We start from the raw sequence: 20,697 nt of genomic DNA on the forward strand, positions 1-20,697 counted from the left end.
ACAGCCCCACGAGAGAGGGAGCCAGCCCAGGAAGTCAGGAGCGTGGCGGGCCAGGGCCCTGTGTGGACCACCTCCACCGAGCTCAGAGATTTGCACCCGGTGCCTTGTTGCCTCCGCTCAGGATGAAAGAGGAGCCGAGAGAAGTGCTCTGCTCGCCAGTGCAGTGCCCAGCTCCAAGGCTCTGGACGGTGCTCAGGTGGGTCTCCTGGGGCCATGGGCAGAGATTGGTGCAGACTACCCTACAGCACACACCTGCCACAGTGAAATCCAGGGTGTTGGCACCTGTATGTCTGTGATGGGCCTAGGAAACCAGAACAGGGGCAGAGGGGCATCATGCTCCCACCGGACGCTGGGCGCTCAGACCCAAAACCTGAAGCACTGTGGCTTTGGTGGGGGGTGTGCCTCCTGATGTCGGGAGCCCTATCCACGTGTGTCCACACAGATCTCGTCCCAGCGTGGCAGGAAGGGGTGCTGCTTAGGGCTCATCGTTGGGGACGTGACCAGGTTCAGAGGCTAGAACATCTGCCCCACACCAGCCTTCTCCTCTACCGAAGAGGGTAGTTGTCTCCCTGAAGCAGTCAGAGTGGGCGTCTCAGCCGCTCTGTCACCACAGTGGGGTCTTGTTTGGGCAGACGGTGCTGGGGTTCTGCACCTGCAGAAGGAGAGGTATCTGTTGCCGCTGGCCTTCCCCCAAGTAGGCTCTTGCACACTCTAGAAAAAACACCTTGTAAGTCTGTGCATTTTTATTCTTGTCTTGATAAATTGTATTTTTTTCTAATGGGGATTGGGAGATGGACTAAGTTTTTAAAAATATGTGGATTTTGGTTACCAAGTTTAGTGTTAATATGTTCCATATACATACAAAACTACCCGGTATGTCTGGCTTTTCCCTTCTGTCAGGTAATAGCTAAAGTAAGCATGATTGCTCCCTGTACCACGCCAAGTGAGTGAGTGCCTCACCCTGTGGGCCTGAGCAGCTGCCCTGAGACCGTGTGAGGTGGCTCCTTTCCGGGGTGGACTCGTGCAGCCTTGAGGGCAGGCACAGGGCGTCCCGCCCCGAGCCATCCAGGCAGGAGGAAGGCAGCCGAGGCAACTGGGTTCAGGGAGCCCCGGGCGGGGCGGCTGCGGGGAAGAGTTGGGTTCGGGAAGCCCTGGGCGGGGGGGGCAGCTGGGAGGAACTGGGTTCCGAAAGGAGCCTAAAAGTGAAGTGGGAGAGGCTGTGGGAGGTGTGGGACAGGGAGCCCTGGGGAAGGCGGCTGTGGGAGGGACTGGGTTCAGGAGCCCTGGAGTGGTGGCTGTGGGGAGGGCTAAGGGTCCAGGAGCCCTAAGTGGGGAGGGCAACTGTAGGGGAGGTGTTGGTGCAGGGAGCCTGGGGGCGGCTGTGGGAGGGGACTGGGTTGAAGGGGGCCCTGGGTGGGGGCTGTAGGGAGGGAACTGGGTTCAGGGGAGCCTGGGCAGGAGTGGGGGCGGCTGTGGGGAGGTGTTGGGGTTCAGGGGAGGCCTGAAGTGGGAGTGGGGTGGCTGGGGAGTGGTGAGTTGGGGGCCCTAAGTGGGGAGTGGGGCGGCTGCAGGGGAGGGAACTGGGTTCCAGGGGAGGCACAGGGTGGGGTGGCTGTGGGGGGAGTAGTTGGGTTCAGGGGCCCTGGAGGCAGAGTAGGGCAGCTGCAGAGGGAGTTGGGTTTGGGAGCCCTGGGCAGGAGGTGGCTGTAGAGGAGGAACTGGGTTCAGGGAGGCCCTGGGCAGGGCAGCGGGAGGGAGTTGAGTTCAGAGGCCCTGGGCGGGGTGGGGCGGCTGCGGGGAGGAGTTGGGTTCGGGGAGCCCTGGGCGGGGCGGCTGTGGGGAGGAACTGGGTTCAGGGAGCCCTGGGCGGGACGGCTGCGGGGAGGAAGATGATGTGCAGGGGACCAGAGGCTCTGCACTGCTCCTATGACAGCTCATCTGTAATCAGAAAAAAATAATAATACAGAATGCTGACTCCTCCCTGAGACAGATCAGGGAACTTAGCACTTTAATCCCTCCCTTCTGAGCCTCGGTGTGCATTAGACTGTAGCTGTTTCATTGAGGTGTCATTTTGCATCCAGTGTCCTTGATGTGGGTTTTAGAGACTTAGCAGAAAATTCGACACAAGCAAGAACTTGATTTTTTAAGGAAAATCTTCCATTTTGAGGACATTTTGACAAGTAGGGGAAGAGAGGGCTTCTGTTTTGTTTTGTTTTGTTAGCTAAACCTGAAGTATTAATTCCACAAAGACACTGTCCCTCAGGACCACTCAGGTACAGCTCTGCCAGGGACAGAGTCCTGCTAGTGGGAGGTCTCAGGTGGGGCGGTGTGTTCTGTGCCACGAGGCAGCGACAGGTCCAGATGGATGTCCTCACCACCTTCCTCAGCTCTCATCACCTGGTCACAGGCCAGGCCCACCTCTTCCCAGCAAGGGACGCCAAAGAACTGCAGTTTTGATTCTGAGTCTTAATTTAAACTTTTCATCATCTTTTCCTATTTTTGAGAAATTTTTGTAATTAAAAGCAATTATTTTAAAATGCGCAAGCCAGTATCTCACAAGGCATAGATTTCTGCGGAATTTATTTTTATTCAAATAACTATGTATCTCCGGGCTGTGGAATCGCCGCTTTCTTCGTGAAGACAGTGCCTCTCCTTGTAATCTCACACAGGTACATTGAGGAGGGGACGGCTCTGTCTTCACATTGTGCGGAGATCTGAGGATGGGATTAGCGAAGCTGTGGAGAGGGCACATCCGGATCTGCCCGTGTCTCAAAACAAACACATGCACAGTGGCTCTTTTTCCTTCTCAAATACTTTACCCCAGAAGCAGGTGGTCTGCCCCAGGCGTAGAGAAGGAAAACTGGCCATCTTTCCCACCTCTAAATTCTGTAAAATTATAGAGTCGCTCAAAAGATTCCTTTTTATCAGCCCCACACTGTGTAAGTGGAGAGGGCATTGTGTTCCGTGTGTGTCCAGTTTACAGCGTCTCTGCCCCTTAGCATGTTTTGTGACAATCTCCCTGGGTGAGGAGTGGGTGCACCCAGCCTCAAGGCCGGTGGGTTGCTCGGGGCCTTCCATGTGAGTTCTAGTGTTCAGCTGATGCCAGGGAATAGAATTAGAGAAACCTCTTACCCACCGGGTGCCAGGGACCGGTGGAGGTGGATGGCAGGTCCGACTCGACCATGACTTTTAGTTGTAAGGGTGTGTTGGCTTTTTCAGTCTCGTGTGAAAATCCTCCTGTCTCTGGCAGCACCGTCTGCACTTTCTTGTTTACTGTCTGAAGGGACGAGTACCAAGCCTCAAGAACACTTCTTTTGGCCACAGCATAAGCTAATGGTGTGTAAGGAACTGATGGGCCATTAAACAAGAACTGAACGGTTAAAAGCACAGTCTATGGAACGCTAATGGAGTCAGCCCCTAAAGCTGTTTGCTTTTTCAGGCTTTGGGTTACATGCTTTTAATTTGATTTTAGAATCTGGACACTTTCTATGAATGTAATTCGGCCAAGAAACGTGTTGCTAAGATGCAATCCTCAGTGTTCTCTGTATGTAAATCTGTGTATACACCACACGTTACAACTGCATGAGCTTCCTCTCGCACCGAGACCAGCCGGAACTGAGCATGAGACGCTGTCAAATACAGACAAAGGATTTGAGATGTTCTCAATAAAAAGAAAATGTTTCACTCCTCTGGTGTTGCTGAGACTTTCTTTTCCTTTCAAATTATGTCTGCCTTCAGCTCCACTAGCAGGCCTGGGGATGGATGCCCACGTGCATAACCTGAAAAGGTGGCTGAGTCCTGCCCAACAGCTGCAGCACTGACTTCACCTTGTCTTGCACCTGCTGTGCTTGCACCAGTGCTACTTGCATTTCCCCAACTTGGGACAGTCTCCCCTCAGTCCCCATCCCTGTTAGATTCTTGACTTCTTCACCGTCTTCCTGGAGAGCATGTTGGCACCTCTCCTATATATAAGGTGGTGTAGAGGAAAAGTATGCAGCTGCCCCGCTGTCATCCTGCATATAAAATGGATGACGACACATGCCCATGTTACTCGTTACCCTCACGTTACTTGCGGATAGAACACAGGAAGAACCTACACACTCAACAAGAGGCAACGGTGACACGGGTGCTGGGGTGCAGTGAAAAAAAGCAGGTGCTAAGTGCCACCATAGAACTATGGTATTTCTAGTTATAACACTGGAAGGACAGTCACAATAAATTAAGTGGAAAGTTGGCAGCTAAGCGGCATTTCTGTGTCGTGGCTGTCACAGTGTATATATGCTTCATGTACTGTACAAGCACAGGTGGGCCAGGCTGGCTAAGGAGGGAGTCTGGCCGTGGTCTGTGAATATGGGATTTGGGATGGTTTTGATTTTGTGTTCCTTTTTAAAAAGCATATATATTTGTCTCATGTTTCTACAATTAAATGAACAATTTAGGAAAATATTTTGAAAAGTCAAAAGCACCATACAAATAATAAAAACAGCACTATTACAGACAGATAACTTGATTTTCTCATTTGCATCAATTTTGAAACTATTTCATTTTCCCACAATAAAAACGTTAAAATATGTTGCAGCAAAAACAAGCCTCAGAGAAAAGAACGAAGGGAACCATCTCCCTGACGAGTAAATCCTTTGAACAGCGATTCTTCGGGAGCTGCCTCGGGGGCCACACCGGATGGAATACTCGGACTCATTATTCTATCATGGAATTGGGGAAATGTCCCGAATTTGACCAAGTAAGATGAAAGTTTTGCTTTTTACGAGATACTGTATAGTGAATCTCGTAGAGCCTGACTGTAAATGTTGAGGTTCTTGAGCTTTTATTCAGTACATGCGTAATGAAGGCCAACCCGGAATGCACTGTTCCAGGTGCTTGGAACAGGTTGGTGAACACAACACAGACTCCCCCACATAGCTGCTGCTCTGCAGGAAAACAAATAACACACCAGATGCCAGTGTCAGGGAATGGTGCCTGGGAAGAAAAAAAAAGCAGGTGAGGATAGTGCAGTGGGGTGGGCTGCAGTGGTAAGTACTGGGATCAGGGTGGCCTCACAGAGAAGGCTTGCAAGGCAGATGGTCAGCCAGAGGGGCCTGGCGAGCCCGGAACACTGGACCAGGTGTTGGCGTGCCACTGCCAGAGGCTGCAGTGCTAGGAACCTGGCCTGCCAGTAGGTGAACACAGCTGTTACTTAAAGTTACATTTTATAAACTTAGAATTATATTAAAAACAAAGGTAACAAATACTCGAAACTCGTCACTTCCTACCTTTTGCTGCATTTTACTACAATCTGTATTCTTACCGTGCACATACTCTGCAATGGTGGGCACACCCCTCCTAGGCTGCGCTTGGGGACTCACATCAGTAGCTTGGAGTCAGTTGTGGTGGGAGCTTTCACACCACTGATACCCACAGACACCATGACTCGGTTTGATTCACTGTTGTGATTGTCTCTAGACCTAGAAAGTGATGGAAGAAGATGCAGATCAAACTGAAAATGTAGCTGTTACATTGTAAATGGCACAGAAAATTGAAGAAACTGTCTCACAGCCTCTGGAAACTGTTACCTACTTAAGCAAAGAAGTGACTCAGTCACTGAACGAGTGAAGCTCTGACATCGGTCCTGCTGCTTCGCCTTTGTCTGACTCATCAGTGAAAACCTCCCCAGCATTCTTGTCAGAACCACACTCATTCATCAGCTGCAACCCTGTGTTGGCTTCAGATGTAGGGCTCAGCAAGACTCAGTGAAATCATTCCATAAAAACTGGCTCTGTGGGATTTACAACAGTACTGTATATTTTATGCATGTTTTTAAGTTGCTGCTCCTTTTCTATCTGTAACATGTACAGTAAGCTTATGTACACACACATGTGCATACACTGGAGCAGGGTAGCCTGTTTAGCAGGTACTAGCACACCACTGGGTCCCAGATGTCCCTGGGAGCAGATCAAGGCAGTGCAAAGGCCCTGTGCTGGTGAGGGACTGAGAGTTGGTGGGAACTAATCAGCCTCTGGCAGGTGCCTCCCCCATCCCACCCTCCAGGACTGGTGAGATTGGTCTGTCTAGCACAGCTGCAAGAGAAAAAACTGTGAGGCCAGACCTGAGGGATGAGGAGTGAGTGTGGGTTTCTACTGGCCCACCTCCCACTATGCCCTCACCCCGCCTTCGGGCCAAGCAGCCAGTGCCTCCAGGGGAAAATGACCTCATAAGGAGAAATGAGAAATCTGAAGAGCACAACTACATCAAGCTCAAAATGGTAATACTGCACAGAGATTCTATTACAATAGATTCTAGCATTTTAGAACACAGTCCAGGAATTAAACAGCCTAAAAGAGATCAGAAAACAGAACCAAGCAGAATTTGAAGGAGTAAACCCAACAGATGAGCTAAATAATGGAATGAACTTCCCATTGGAAGACCACATGGAAAAGGAGAGGGTAACAAAAAAGAAAATATAGAAATACTAAAATATTTGGCTTATAGAAGTGCTAACATCTGGCTAATATGATGTTCATGGACTTCATCACACCCACAAACTGAAGGCATCACAGAGGAAAGGATGTGTCTGAGATGGCCTTAAAACAGCCACAGAGGCCAGGCAAGGTGGCTCACACCTGTAATCCCAGCACTTTGGGAGGCCAAGGCAGGCAGATCATGAGGTCAGGCATTCAAGACCAGCCTGGCCAATATGGTGAAACCCTGTCTCTACTGAAAATACAAAAATTAGCTGGGCGTGGTGGCATGCGCCTGTAGTCCCAGCTACTCGGGAGGCTGAGGTAGGAGGAATCGCTTGAACCCAGGAGGCGTAGGTTACAGTGAGTCGAGACCACGCCACTGTAGTCCAGTCTGGGCGACTGAGCGAGCCTCCATCTCAAAAAAACAACAACAAAAAACACAGGGACAGGGAGCTCCATTAATGGAAAAGACAAGAAGATCCGGATGAAACAATACCGGCCAAGTGTTGGTAATTGTATGTTTGCAAATGTTCATAAGAAGATTTTAAAAGTGCTAGCACAGACTTTTTTAAATGCCATTTATTTGGTACTCTTAAGTACTCATGGGATTTTTTTTCACTCAAAAGCAACAACTTTTAGTGCTGTAAAATGTAAATTGTCCAAATTAAAGAAAATAAGAAAAATATCAGGAAGGTTTTAAAATTGCAATCATTTACTTCCTTAGTCATTTTAAATGCATTTTGTGGAAACAAGCACTTTATACATCAGCTGAATCTTACGTTGCTCTCCCTGGTTGATTTTCCTTCCTAGCACTGATTAACGACGTTTGCATTTGTTTATTTGTCCCCCTATGAAATGCAGACATCAGGGGGTGAGAGGCCTTGGTTTGTTCCTGGCTATTCACTTTGTACAAGCCTGCTATGCTGCAGACATTAAATAAATATATTCTAAATTAATTTTAAAAGTTCCCAGACATACCATATCTCAGAGCTTTGCCACCTGGCAAGCAGGCTTGCATGAGATGCTTAAATTGAGAAACAAAATTTAGGAAATCTTACAAGAGGTTTACAATGGAAAAATCAGTACTTGGTAAGTTTGTGGTGGTTCTTAAAAAGCTAAAGCCAGGCCAGACGTGGTGGCTCACGCCTATAATCCTAGCACTTTAGGAGGCCAAGGTGGGTGGATTGCCTGAGCTCAGGTGTTTGAGACCAGCCTGGCCAACATGGCGAAATCCTATCTCTACTAAAAATACAAAACATTAGCCAGGCATGGTGGCAGGCACCTGTAATCCCAGCTACTCAGGAGGTTGAGGCACGAGAATCTCTTGAACCTGGGAGGCAGAGGTTGCACTGTGAGCCAAGATTGCACCACTGCACTCCAGCCTGGGGGACAAAGTGAGACTCCGTCTCAAAATAAAAAAAGAAAGCTAAAGTGAAAGAAAGACAACACACATCTTTAATAACCCAGAATTTAGTCTGGGTAATATCAACGTGATAAGGCCAGGGTGACATGGAGACGCAAGTATATGAGAGTATGTCTAAGTTGCTGTCTTACTGGGGCAGAGATAGGAATCTCCATTATTTTTCTAATGAACAAAGGTCAAAGATTTTATGTTAATCTTTATGAAATCTGTTAATCAGGGAAGTGGTAAGATGTTAAAATTGACTCCGTTGAGAATTTGACTAACTCTAATAGATTAAATGAATTAGGGCTTTTATCTGCTTGTCCCAGGCAGAAAACAGTAGGGCCAAAATAGAAGTCAATAACCCGTGGATAATTTTGTCTGACCTCATGAATACTGAACGCTTCATGAATACTGAATGCCTCATGAATACTGAATACCTCTGATGCTCCCATTTCCTCTCCACAGTCTACTGGCTCATGTGTCTCACAGGCTACTGGCCTGTCTGCTCATTTCTCTTATTGTCTATGGATAAGTTGAATATTCTTAGATACTCATAATACTGCAGACACACCTTACACTTTGTCAGCTATGGGACTTGTTAGTTTTCCTCATTGCATTGCTGCTTTCCTTCTAGAACCTAGAGTGAACACACATTGGACCTTTCATACTATCTACCACTTGGGTCAGTTATGAAGCTTTATCTGTCAATTCCAAATCCAATATTTATGTTCTGCTTTGTAATATTGGGGCTGGGACCCTGCAAATATGATTTTCCCATTCTCTGCTGGCTTTATATTCTGCCAAAGGTAGCACAAGAGGGACCATGGCAGACAGGATGAAGGAGAAGGTGATTTCCTGCCATTTGCTTGCTGTTGCTGCTCAGCCACAGTGGTTCTACAACTGCAAGGCTGCTATTGGTTCTCATCAGCAGGTTGCTTTGGAGTCTCACTGCCTGCCTTCACAGGTGCCAGTAGCAGGGCAGCAGCACTCCACCTCAGAGGCTGAGGTCCAGCTCTGCACAGCCCCTCCTGAACTTCTGTAATGCATAGCAGAATTAATGGGGGAGGGTTCATAAATGACTTTTATATTTGATTTTTTTAATAAGAGGTGGGGTCTCTGTCACCCAGGCTGGAGTGCAGTAGCACAACCGTAGCCCACTGCAGTCTCAAACTCCTGGGCTCCTCCCACCCCAGCCTCTTGAGTAGCTGGGACTACAGGTGCATGCTACCACACCCAGTTAATTTTTTAATTTTTTGTAGGGAAGAGTCTTGCCATCTTGCTCATACTAGTTTTGAACTCGTGGGCTCAAATGATCCTCCTACCTTGGCCTCCCAAACAGTTAGGATTACAGGTGTGAGCCACTGCACCTGGCCTGTAGTTGATTCTTATTTAGTGTTTTGCTCCTGAGAGTAATGTTCAATAAACAAATACACACAAGTCCTCACTTAGAACATGACCTGAACATTTGCCCACAGGCTTCATTAAAGTGCTACAAATTAAGTAAGAAAAGTGGTATATAGATGTATTTTCTTGTAATGGCATATCATAAAGTGGGTCAATTATATTAGCTCTACACGTCTTAAATCATAACTTTATTGCCTTCAGTAATTTAATAAGATGTCCTCTATAATTTATTTCTCAGTGGTTTTCTTTTTTTAATATCCTTGTAAAAGCATGCTAACACTTTTATTTCAATTGAAAAAGTAGGTCAGACTTTTCCTGATGAAAATTTTCTAATTTGGTTCACTGGTTTGAGGAGGAAGATTAGGGTATATGGAGGACATTTGCCATAAATAGAATGAACTACATCTGCAACTCCAAGGATTCAATGAAAACACATTTAAAATAATAGTATAATAAAAGCATTTTATCAAAAATATTAAATTGGCCCCAAAAAGCGATGAAATTAACAACATTTTAATGTTCCCAAACCCCTCAAACTATATTAGATTAAATAAGGTGACAGAGAATCAAGGATAAATGACAGTCCCTTGATAAATTGAGACGAGGACAGCCTCTTGGTAAATGTTCCAGAAATTGAGACTGACTGGATGACATATCATTTTGCAAGTCAAGTAGTCTCTAATCCTTTGCTTTCAAAACACTTGAATGAAAAACTGAGTTGATAGCTGATAAAGCATTAAAATAATTTTTACAATTTTAAAATTTCAGATCATCATCTGATTTGGGAACTATAACTCAGAAGAGTTCAGAACACAATTGAAGGCCATTGCTATACTATACCTCCTTATCTACATATTCACGCAAACAAAGTTTCCTGGCATGGTCTATAAAAATGATGAGAGAAATATACTTGAGACTGAAGCCTGCCTCACTGTAGCTGAGTCCTCTTGTTCCTTGGGTGTGGGAACCAATTGGCTGGAAAAACAGCCCCACTCTTCTCATTAACAAGGCAGTTTCAATCAAATGTCTTCATGTGTTAATAGTTGTCTATCAGTTTGTAACATACATATGTTTTCTGAAAAACTGAAATGTTCTTGTGAAAAGAACGCAGGAGAAAGATGTTAAAAGCTTTTGGTCACAAAATAAATTTTAAGTTTTTGACCCCATTTAAACCTTTTTGTTGTAGAGAATCGGGCGAGGTAAGCATAAAAGACTTTCAAGAGGCAAAGTAGATGGCACTAGGGTCAAATTTTGTGACAGAAGCCGAATCAAGTTCAGGAACGACCAAAACTTCCAAAGGGGCAAAGGCTCATCCTTTTGTGGAGGCAGAGGCAGAAGCAGCAGAGCGGAAGTCGGAAGCGGAAGGCGTCCATCTTTACCGTGTTCATTTCCGGGTGAGTCCCGCAATGTCCCCGCCATGTACCGTCGGCCACAGGTATGGGTGCTCCTTTGAGAGTGACCTCTGGTTCCTAGAGCTTTTCCTAAACTGGAGACGGATCCTGCCTTGGGGGTCTCAGTCACCACGGGGACTCGAGGGTAACTGCCAGAGGGCCCAGGTGGCCTGAGGTGATGCCAGGCGCAGGGAGGGGCTGGGGCAGAGAGAGGGCTGGGGGTTGGGGCCGTGTCGGGGATGAGTGGTGAGGGGTGCCCAGATGGTGGAGGCAGAAGTTGGTGTGGCCACAGTGGAAGGAGCCACAAATGTGGACATGTAAAGGAGGACCAAAAGATTTTTTTGTTTTTTTGTAAAGATCAGTATTTAGGACAGAAATCACAACCTTTGTATAAAACAAAACAACTCTAATTTAAAAATTGAATTATGAGCCAAACGCATATGAGGAGTTACAGGTTTTCAAAATGCAGAGATTAGGAGCAAAACCAAAAACGTATAGCCCGCTTGCCTGTGCGCCTCTTCTCCAGCCCAGCCCGGCTGCAGGACTCTGGGGCTGCCTTGAGGACGAGGTGCTCTTTCTCAGGTTTCATCTGCAAAGGGGTAAGTCACCCCAAGCCAGAGCACTCAGTGGTGGACTTACAGCCAGTTCTGAGCTTTTCAAGACACTAGAGTGCACCCCAGGCTGCTTGCCCCGGAGGCCTGGCACCAGCCAGTGTGGCAAACCAGCAGGCAGGTCACTGAATATCATTTGAGCTGCAGGGCCCTTCCTGGGGCTGGAGGGCCAGGCCAAGGCCTCTGTGCCGTGTGTGTGTCCTTACTGTCCACGCCCAAGCCTCATTTATATGGAGAACACATTTCTTCTCAGAAAAGCAAACCTCAAGCAGCTGAACTGGAGAATGAGGACAGAAAGGCTTATGCAGAGCCCGGATATTTTTACGCAAAATCAGAGGAGGGCGACCTTCAAACTATTATTTGTTTTTCTCCTTTTGCCCGGAACTAATCAGCTTAGCATGGATGCCTGGGTGTCCCGGTGAGATAGCAAACCCATCTCATTTGGGTGTTTACCTTCTATAAAAGAAAAAAAAAATCAATTTCTTATGAGTACATTGTTATTTATTCTAGAACTTCCCTCATAAACAGTCAATTCATGCTAAGTAATCCTATAAAGTCATTTATTTTAAAAAATCATTGAAAGGATGAGCAGAAGATCGCCTCTTCCTGGCACATGTCAAATTGCTTTATATGTAGCTATTCTAGAGCAAAAATTCTGGCTGACTGTTGAATATTGTCACTTGCCAAGCAGAGAGCTCCCCACCCCTGTCACTTCCCCCTTTCACCCATCTGTGGGTCAATATGCAGTCTATTTGGGGATATGACACAGTTTCTTATCGCCTCCCATCACCTGTCCTGTGTGAATTGAGGTGGAAGTAATCTCTTGAGGATTACCTGTCTGTGTTTAAGTTGAAGACAAACATTGCCATGGACAAATCTGATTTGATCTTTGAAGGGACAAGTCTCCGTCTTAGAATTCATTGTTGTCACTCATTTTTGCTGCAATTGCCTCCTTGGTGCCTCCTCTTTCTACGACAAAACTGAGGGAAAAAATAGGCGAGGGAACTGTGCTGCAGGCACTTTTAAGTGGATTAAATTTACCTCTGTTTAAGTAGTAGAGAAGTATGTTTGTGCCCTGGAGAGCAAAATGCCCTGGATAACTTGCTTATAAACCAGGCACATGCCTGGAGTGACCAGTGAGTGTGGCAGCAGCCAGGAGGGGCCACCCCGTTGTCCCTGCCTCAGGGCAGGCTCTCCCACCCCAGCTCCTTGGTGGTTCAGGTGAGCTTGTGCATCCCTCATGTCAAGCCCTTGCCTAGGCAAGAAGGGGTGGCGCTGAAGTCCTGGGATTCACACAGGACACACCGTGCACCATGAGGTCAGTGACGTCAGAACAGAAGCCTGGCTTCTTAGTCCCATCCAGCCCTAGGAATCCTGAAAGTGGACAGAGCTTCAGGGCACTGGGACAATTTGGAGGGCAGGGAGGGGCTATCTCAAGGGACCCTGCACTGCATGTACCTCTCAGGGAGAAACAGGTGACAGTGGAAGGGCTCTGGTCTGGGGATCAAGGTACCTGGTCTCAAAGTTTTGCTCCCATATACCTCAGTCAGCCTCCTCCTCTGCAAAACAAAGACAGTAAAGCCTGGCCAGCCACCCCTTGGTTGGTCATCAGGGAGTCAAGGTGGAACTCACACCTTGAGTCTTGACTGGGGTGGAGTTTTGGCTGGATAAAGAAAGTACAGTGAAAGAAGTGGCAGTCAGATCGATGTGCAGCTGGGTCTGCTGGGTAGTGAGGAGCAAATGCTGAGTGATTATGGCCCAGAGGAACATGGCTGTGTGGGGCTGTCCGGCACTGTGACCCAGCACCTCTCCACCCTGAATATAAACTGCTGAGAATCAAGGAGTGGGGCTCCCAGGAAAGAGGCCTTGGCAGATGAGGAGGTCTGGCATGTCTAGCCTAGCACAAGCTGTTTGTTTCCCAAATAGCTCAATGGGCAGAATAGAGAGCCCAGAAGTAGACTCACATAAATACAGTCAACTGATATTTGCCAAAAGTACAAAGGCAATAAAGTGGACAAAAGATAGTATTTTCAACAAATGGCGCTTGATGTTCACATAAAAAACAAACAAACAAACAAAAAAAACAAGCGTCTAAACACAAATCATAAACCCTTCACAAAAGTTAGCTCTAAATAGATGATAGACCTAAATGTAAAATACAAAACTACAAAACTTCTAGAAAATGATAGTAGAGAAAACTTAGATGGCTTGGGTTTGGTGATGACTTTTTAGGTACAACACCAAAGGCAACATGTATGAAGGAAATAATAGGCTGGATTTCATTAAAATTAAAAACTGCTCTGCAAAAGATAAAGCCAAGAGGCTGAAAAGACAGGTCATAGACTGGGAGAATATGTTTGCAAAAGACACATCTGATGAAGGATCATTATCTAAAATCAACAAAAGACTTAAAGCTCAACAATAAGAAAATGATCTGATTTTTTAAATGGGCAAAATAATTTAACAGACTCCTCACCCAAGAAGATATACAGATGGCAAATAAGCGTATGAAAAGATGCTCCAAACCTTATGAGGAAAGTGCAAATGAAAGCAAGAATGAGATACCACTACACATCTATTAGAATGGCCAAAATCCGGAACACTCGCGACACCAAATGCTGGTGAGGATGTGGAGCCACAGGAACGCTCATTCTTTGCTGGTAGGAATGTGAATGGTACAGCCACTTTGGAGGATGGTTTGACAGTTTCTCACAAAACTAAATGTAATCTTACCATGCGGTCCAGCAATTGCGCTCCAAAGGAGCTGAAAACTTAGGTCCACACAAAACCTTCTCACGGGTGTTTATAGCAGCTTTATTCATTATTGCCAAACTTGGAAGCAACCAAGATGTCCTTCCCTCAGTAGGTCAATGTGGCACATCTGGGCGATGGAATATCAATCAGTGCTATAAAGAAATTAGCTATCAAGTAATGAAAAGACATAGAGGAACCTTAAATGCATGTTACTAAGTGAAATAAGTCTATCTGAAAAGGCTATATATTGTATGATTCCAACTATATGACATTTTGAAAAAAACCAAAACTGTGGAAACAGTAAAAAGACTAGCAGGAGTCAGGCATTTGAGAGCAGGAGGAGTGAATAGGCATAGCACAGAGGATTTTTAGGGCAGTAAAAATACTCTGTATGACACTGTAGTGGTGGATATATGTCATTATACATTTGTCCAAAATCTATAGAATGTACAACAAGAGTGAACCCTGCTGTGAACTGTGGGCTTTGGGTGATGATGACACATTTATGTAGCTTAATCAGTTGTAACAAATGTACCACTGTGCTACGGGATGTTGATAATGGGAGAGGCTGTGCATGTGTCAGGAGAAGGGATATATGGGAAATCTCTGTACCTGCCTCTCAGTTTTGCTGTGAACTTGAGATAGCCCTTTAAAAAAAAGCCTGAAAAGTAAGCAAAGAAGCCAGTAATAATTATAGTGACATCTGAATAACCATTGGTGTCTCATGTGATTAACAATCGGGAGTTACAAATAGGAAGTGTGGACAGCGGGACAGAGGGAGTCAGTGGGACTGCCGTGTCCCTGATTCCTCAGAGTGAGGGTTTGAATACCCATAAATTCTCGATATTGATGGAAAACAACAGTTAAATATGCACTTCAACAATTTTAAGGTAATTATTAGTGAAATAGCAGTTGAATCTGTGACTTCGAAATCAAGAAAAAACATGAATTTTAAAACCTAAGCATTTTACTTCTGACAAGAGTGGACAAGGATAACCGGAAGACCTTCCTGCTATAACATCCTAGATGCTGGATAAAGTAGAACAAGCACCTTTTGAAAGTTTTACTGATAGTTTCAGCTCAGGGATGGACAACTGGAAAGAAAGTCACTTTCTTGGAGAGTTCACCATCACTCTCCAAATGTGGGTTTCTTTTGATTTAGCCTGTTGGGATTCATTGGGCCTTCTGAATGTGAGGATTTATGTCTGGAAAATCCTCACCTGACATCTCCTTGAATGTGACCTGTCCTGCACTCTTTATTGTCTCTTTCTAGAATATTCTTTACATAAAGATGAAGCCTGTACATTCTCTCTTCTGTGTCCTTTCATATTTCTTCGATTTTCTATCTCTTTAGCTTTCCTGGCTGCATTCTGTGTAACATCAGATTTATCATTCAGTTCATGAATTATCTTTTAAGTGTGTCGAATTTGCTGTTCATGTTTCTAATTTCAACTAGACATTTAGCACTCACTGAGAGGAGGTTCCAGAACAAGGCAGGATCCTTTCCCCCTTTAATCTACAGGAGAAAGAGAACAAATACTGTCACCCTCAGGACACTGGTGAAAACTGTTGCAGCTGGGTGAAAGGAACAAAAATTATCCTCCATCCCTGGAGAAGAAACAGGAGTACATGCCTCGTGCAGGCCATTAGAGAGCCCCTATTCTTTGGGGGAGGGGTAGATCACTGAGAAGACCCCACCCAAGACCCAGGGATGCCCTACCTACCTAGGAGTACAGAGTTTTGTTTTGGTTATTTATTTACTTTTTGGTAGTAAACCGTATCTCAACAAAATTAATTAAAATGTTTGGCAGCAAGATGGCCAAATGGAAGCCTTGAGCCATCATGCCCCCTGCAAGAATACTAAACTGAACAACTGTCCACACAAAAAAAGCACGTTCTTAAGAACCAAAAGTCAGGTGAGTGATCAAAGTATCTGATTTTAGCATCATATTAAGAAAGAGACATTAAAGAAGATAGGAAAGACAGTCTTGGATCACCTACACCACCTCTCCCCCATCTTTGCCAGTGGCTACATGGTGTGGAGAGAGAAGTCGTGTTCCTCAGGAGGGAGAGTGTAATGATTGTGGGAGTTTGTGTTGGAACTCATTGCCGCCCTGTCACAGTGGAAAGCAACATGGGGTAGAACTCACCCAGTGCCCATGGAGAGAGCATTAGACCAGCCCTAGCCAGAGGAGAATCATCCGTCCTAGTGGTTGGAACCTTGAGTTCCAGCAAGCCCTGCCACCATGGGTTAAAGTGTTCTGGGGTCCTCAAGAAACTTGCAAGGCAGTCTAGCCCACAAGGACTGCAACTCCTGGGAAAGTCCTGGTGCTGTGCTGAGCTTGGAGCCAGTGGATTTGAGGTGCGCGAGACCCATTGAGACATTCGCTGGGGCAGCCGAGGGAGTGCTTGCGTCACCCCTCCCCAACCCCAGACAGTGCAGTTCACAGCTCCGGGTGAGACTCCTTCCTTCTGCTTGAGGACAGAATAAAGAAGACTTTGTCTTACAACTTGGATACCAGCTCAGCCATAGTAGAATAAGTCACCAAGCAGAGTCCTAAAGCACCTAGTCCAGGTCCTGGTTCGCTGTTGACATTTTAAGACACACTCTGGGCCAGAAGGGAACCTGAAAGGAAAGGCCCTTGTCCTGGTAGGATTCACCACTTGCTGACTAAAGAGCCCTGGGGCCCTGAATAACCAGTGGTAGCCAAGCAGTATTTGCCAAGAGCAGTGTGACCTTCTGGTGTGGCCATAAGAGGGTGTGGGAAGGGCAGACGGGGGAGAAAAGTGGGGCAAGCAGCACCCCTTCAGCTCCCCAACCCAATGACCCTTAACAGCCACCAGCGCCCACAGGAGCAGGTGTTTTAGGACAGCCAGTCGAGAGGGCGAGGTAAACGTCCTCTGTGTCCAGCCTGGTGACAAGTTTGAGCTTATGGGACATTAACTCACAAAGCAAAGTAACTGCAGCATGCTGTGAACCCTCCCTGAATTAATGGCAGGGGAATCTGCTTCAAACAGAAATGGGTTATTTACAGAAACTTTGGATGTGCAGTTGAGTCCGAATCCTCCCCGTTAATGGTGAGGGTAATGGGGTGGAGAGGACAGCCTCAGCCGGCCCCAGCTGACTTCTCTCCACCCCGAAAGTTAATTCTGTGATGCCGTGGGGCTTGACAGCATTTTGTTTTGTTTTGTTTTTGTTTGTTTTGTTTTTTGCCTTCCTGCTTTTTTTAAGGCAGACATTGCCAGTTCACCTTTCCGGAGTTGTCTTCTGTTCCGCGTGGAGAGAAGAGGGTCGAGGGACCTGCTGGGAGCATGGGGGAGGCACCTTGTACCCACACACATCTGCGGATGAATCTTGGGGTCATGCGGAGCGAGTCCTAACTGTGTTTGGCTTTAGAGGGGGTCTCCAGCCCAACCGCTCAGTGCTCAGGACAGTCTTATCTCATGGATACATCACGACAGATGACAATGGCAATGTAATCATCAGAAAGTACTCTTTAAATTTCTTGAAACAAGCAACCAGCAATATTAAAGATAAGCCTAAATATAAGGCAGGCCTCCGTAGCCCACCCACATGACACTGGTGTAGGTTTGCACACACCTTGCATTCCATGGAGGCATCAAATGGTTATCAAAGTGTTATTTGTGGCCGGGCGCAGTGGTTCACACCTGTAATCCCAGCGCTTTGGAAGGCCGAGGCAGGTGGATCACCTGAGGTCAGGAGCTCAAGACCAGCCTGACCAACATGGAGAAACGCTGTCTCTACTAAAAATACAAAATTAGCCGGGCGTGGTGGCGCATGCCTGTAACCCCAGCTACTCGGGAGGCTGAGGCAGGAGAATCGCTTGAACCCAGGAGGCGGAGGTTGCAGTGAGCCGAGATTGCACCATTGCACTCCAGCCTGGGCAACAAGAGCAAAACTCAGTCTCAAAAAAAAAAAAAGTGTTACTTGTGTTATTTTAATATTCTCCCTTTCACTTCAAGTCAGATACCTTTCTATATGCCTCCTAACTTTATTGTACTTTTCAATATTGCCTAGTCGTGTATTTAGGAGAGGTACAGCAATTTACTAAAATGTCTCCATTATTGCACATTTAGTCACATACTTGTTTTTCGTTAAGTGATGCCTTAGTGAACATCTTCGTGGTGGTTTTGTTTTAGGTGAGATTCTTGTTCTCAAGCTGCATCCCCAGGAGTAGGATTACTGGGTCACAGCAGACTCTGTGTTACCAAAACGCACAAGAATGTTTAAAGGATTGTTTGCAAAAGGGTTGTGTTTAAGGTGGTTCAAGAGGATCGGGAGTTTCAGGCTGTCCAGAAGTTTCTAAACTAAAACCACACCCCTAATGCAAGCAAGTTACGGATCTTATAAAAGAAAGAAATAAAATCTGTATGACGCTGAGCAGAAAACATCACTCATCAGCCCGATACTTATTTTTACCATAGTTGACTTGTTTAAAAAGCTGTAATTTCGGCAGATGTGTTATTTTTAGTAATAATACTCAGTAGCTGACATCTATTGAACTCTTTCTTAATGTTCCTGACTCCATAGTAAGCATTTAACATGAATTTTCACACATAATCTGTGTGACAGCCCACGAAATCGCCCTATTTTATTTTACAGCTTTAGAAACTAGGGTTAGAGAAGCAAATAGCTCCAACTCACACAGGGGCTAGGGCTGAGCGTGGATTCACGTCGGTGGGGCTGAAGCCAGAGCTGGTGCTCACTCTGATGCTGTCCTGCCAAATCCAATTGTGTTAGGATTCTATGCTACTGATCAATGAGCTATTGATGAATATCAGAAAATCGATTGATTAAGGACACCTGACAGTGAGGTCTTCGGAGGCACTTTTCCTCTTGGTACCGATGAACACCTGCAACAGAGAGAAGGACAAATCTGTTCTCCAGTGCGGGGCACACCCGCGCCGCCGCCTGCAGCCTTTGCTTCCTGACTCAACCTGACTCCCAGTGTCAGAATAAATGCAGGAGAGGGCAGTTTGGTGATAAAAGAAGAGGAACTATACTTGGAAATGATATTTTTGTGCATATTTAGAACCAAAAACCCCACTGGTTCGTTGGTCTCTGTGAGTAAAGGGTTAATGAAGCTCCCTTTCTGGAATTGAGTCTGACCTCTGCTCGGGTCTCCAGCTCTGTCCCTCAGGAAATCTGAGAGGGAGGGCCAGCAGCTCTGTTCCTAGGCGTGGGCGGCAGAATTCCAGCCTTGGTGAACGCCATCCCAGAAGTGAGATCGCCCGTGAAGATGCTGCATTGCTTGGCAAGAGGGACCTGTGCCAATGTCATGAAGATTCCTAATCAGCTGATCTTAAAGTAGATGAGCCTGGATCCTCCGGGCGGTGTGAGTCCCTGACAGCAGGAGAGAGGGGCAGGAGGGGAAGGCGGGGACTCGAAGCATGAGGGAGACTGGCTGCTGCTGCTGCTGGCGTAGAAGGAGCTGGCTTCTGCCAACAACCTTAGGGAACCTGGTTGCTGCTGCCTCCTCAGCACCCTCAGGCAAGACCCCAGCCTGGGCATCACCTTGCCGTTGGCCTGGTGAGGCTCCAAGCAGAGAACCCAGTCATCACACTCAGACACTGTTGTTTCAGTCCTTTCGGTTTGTAACAATCCAAGCACCGCCCCCGGAGTTAGGTGATAACTTTCATTGTCTCCTTCACTGTGGAGGCCATGAGGAGCCCCCTCTGAAAAATCCTCAAGTCCCCATGCTGAGTTGAACCACACAGTCCACAGTAGGGCAGGACCGGCCCACCTGTTCATCACCCCTGGCAGTGGCTGCGCGGTGAGCCTCCCGTAAGCAGCACATAACTCAGCTTCCAAAAACCCAATCTCATAATTGTGCCTTTGATCAGAAGTTGTATCTATTTAGATTTATTGTGATTTCTGATATATTTGGATTGTTTATACCTCTCTATTTTGTGTTTTCTAATTTATCCTTTTGTTGTTTTTTTCTCCTTTCTTACCCTTTCTCTTGGTTGATTGATTCTTTCTGCTTATCCCACTTTCACTCCTTCACTCTACTTTGAGAATTATACTCTCTTCCTATTGTTTTGGTGGGGAATCTGAAAACTTTAAGAGTCTAAAGTAGCAGGAGCAATGCCTCACACTTGTAATCCCAGCACTTTGGGCGACTGAGGTGAGGGGATCACTTGAAGCCAGGAATTTGAGACCAGCCTGGACAACATAGTGAGACCCTGTCTCTACAAAATATGGAGGGGGAAAGAAAAATCTAGCTGAGTGTGGTGGCATGCACCTGTAGTCCTAGCTACTCAGGAGGCTGAGGTGGGAGGATTGCTTGGGCCCAGGAATTCCAGGCTATGTGTGCTATGATCGTGCCACTGCACTGCAGCCTGGGCAACAGAGTGAGGACCTCTTAAAAAAAAAAGATACAGAGGCAGTTCAATTAATCTTCAATCTTTTTCGATTAATAAACATCAGAGTTTCTGAGGCTGGGTAGTTTATCAGACTACTTTCAGGAGTGGTTGCTTTTGCTTGTTTTTGCTTTTAAGCAAGGCGGGGATATTACTACTATTAGTTATGTTGTGATTCTTTTTAGAGACTAGGTCAGCACTCTATGCATATTAGGCTACTGGAGTGCTGGCGGATGCCAGCTCACTGCAAGCTCCAGCTCCGGGTTCCCGCCATTCCTCACCATAAGCCT

The 20,697-nt window shown here is 46.4% G+C and overlaps 1 long non-coding RNA gene across 1 annotated transcript; it reads left to right on the forward strand.

Annotated features, from left to right (window-relative positions):
* The first annotated feature begins 1,769 nt into the window (after window positions 1-1,769).
* On the forward strand, window positions 1,770-15,333 carry LOC110742753. Its single transcript, XR_002520778.2, has 2 exons — window positions 1,770-4,741; window positions 10,454-15,333. It is a non-coding gene; the product is annotated as an uncharacterized LOC110742753 (long non-coding RNA).
* The last annotated feature ends 5,364 nt before the right edge of the window (window positions 15,334-20,697 follow it).

Source organism: Papio anubis, chromosome 4 (assembly GCF_008728515.1).
Source record: "Papio anubis isolate 15944 chromosome 4, Panubis1.0, whole genome shotgun sequence".
NCBI lineage: Eukaryota > Metazoa > Chordata > Mammalia > Primates > Cercopithecidae > Papio > Papio anubis.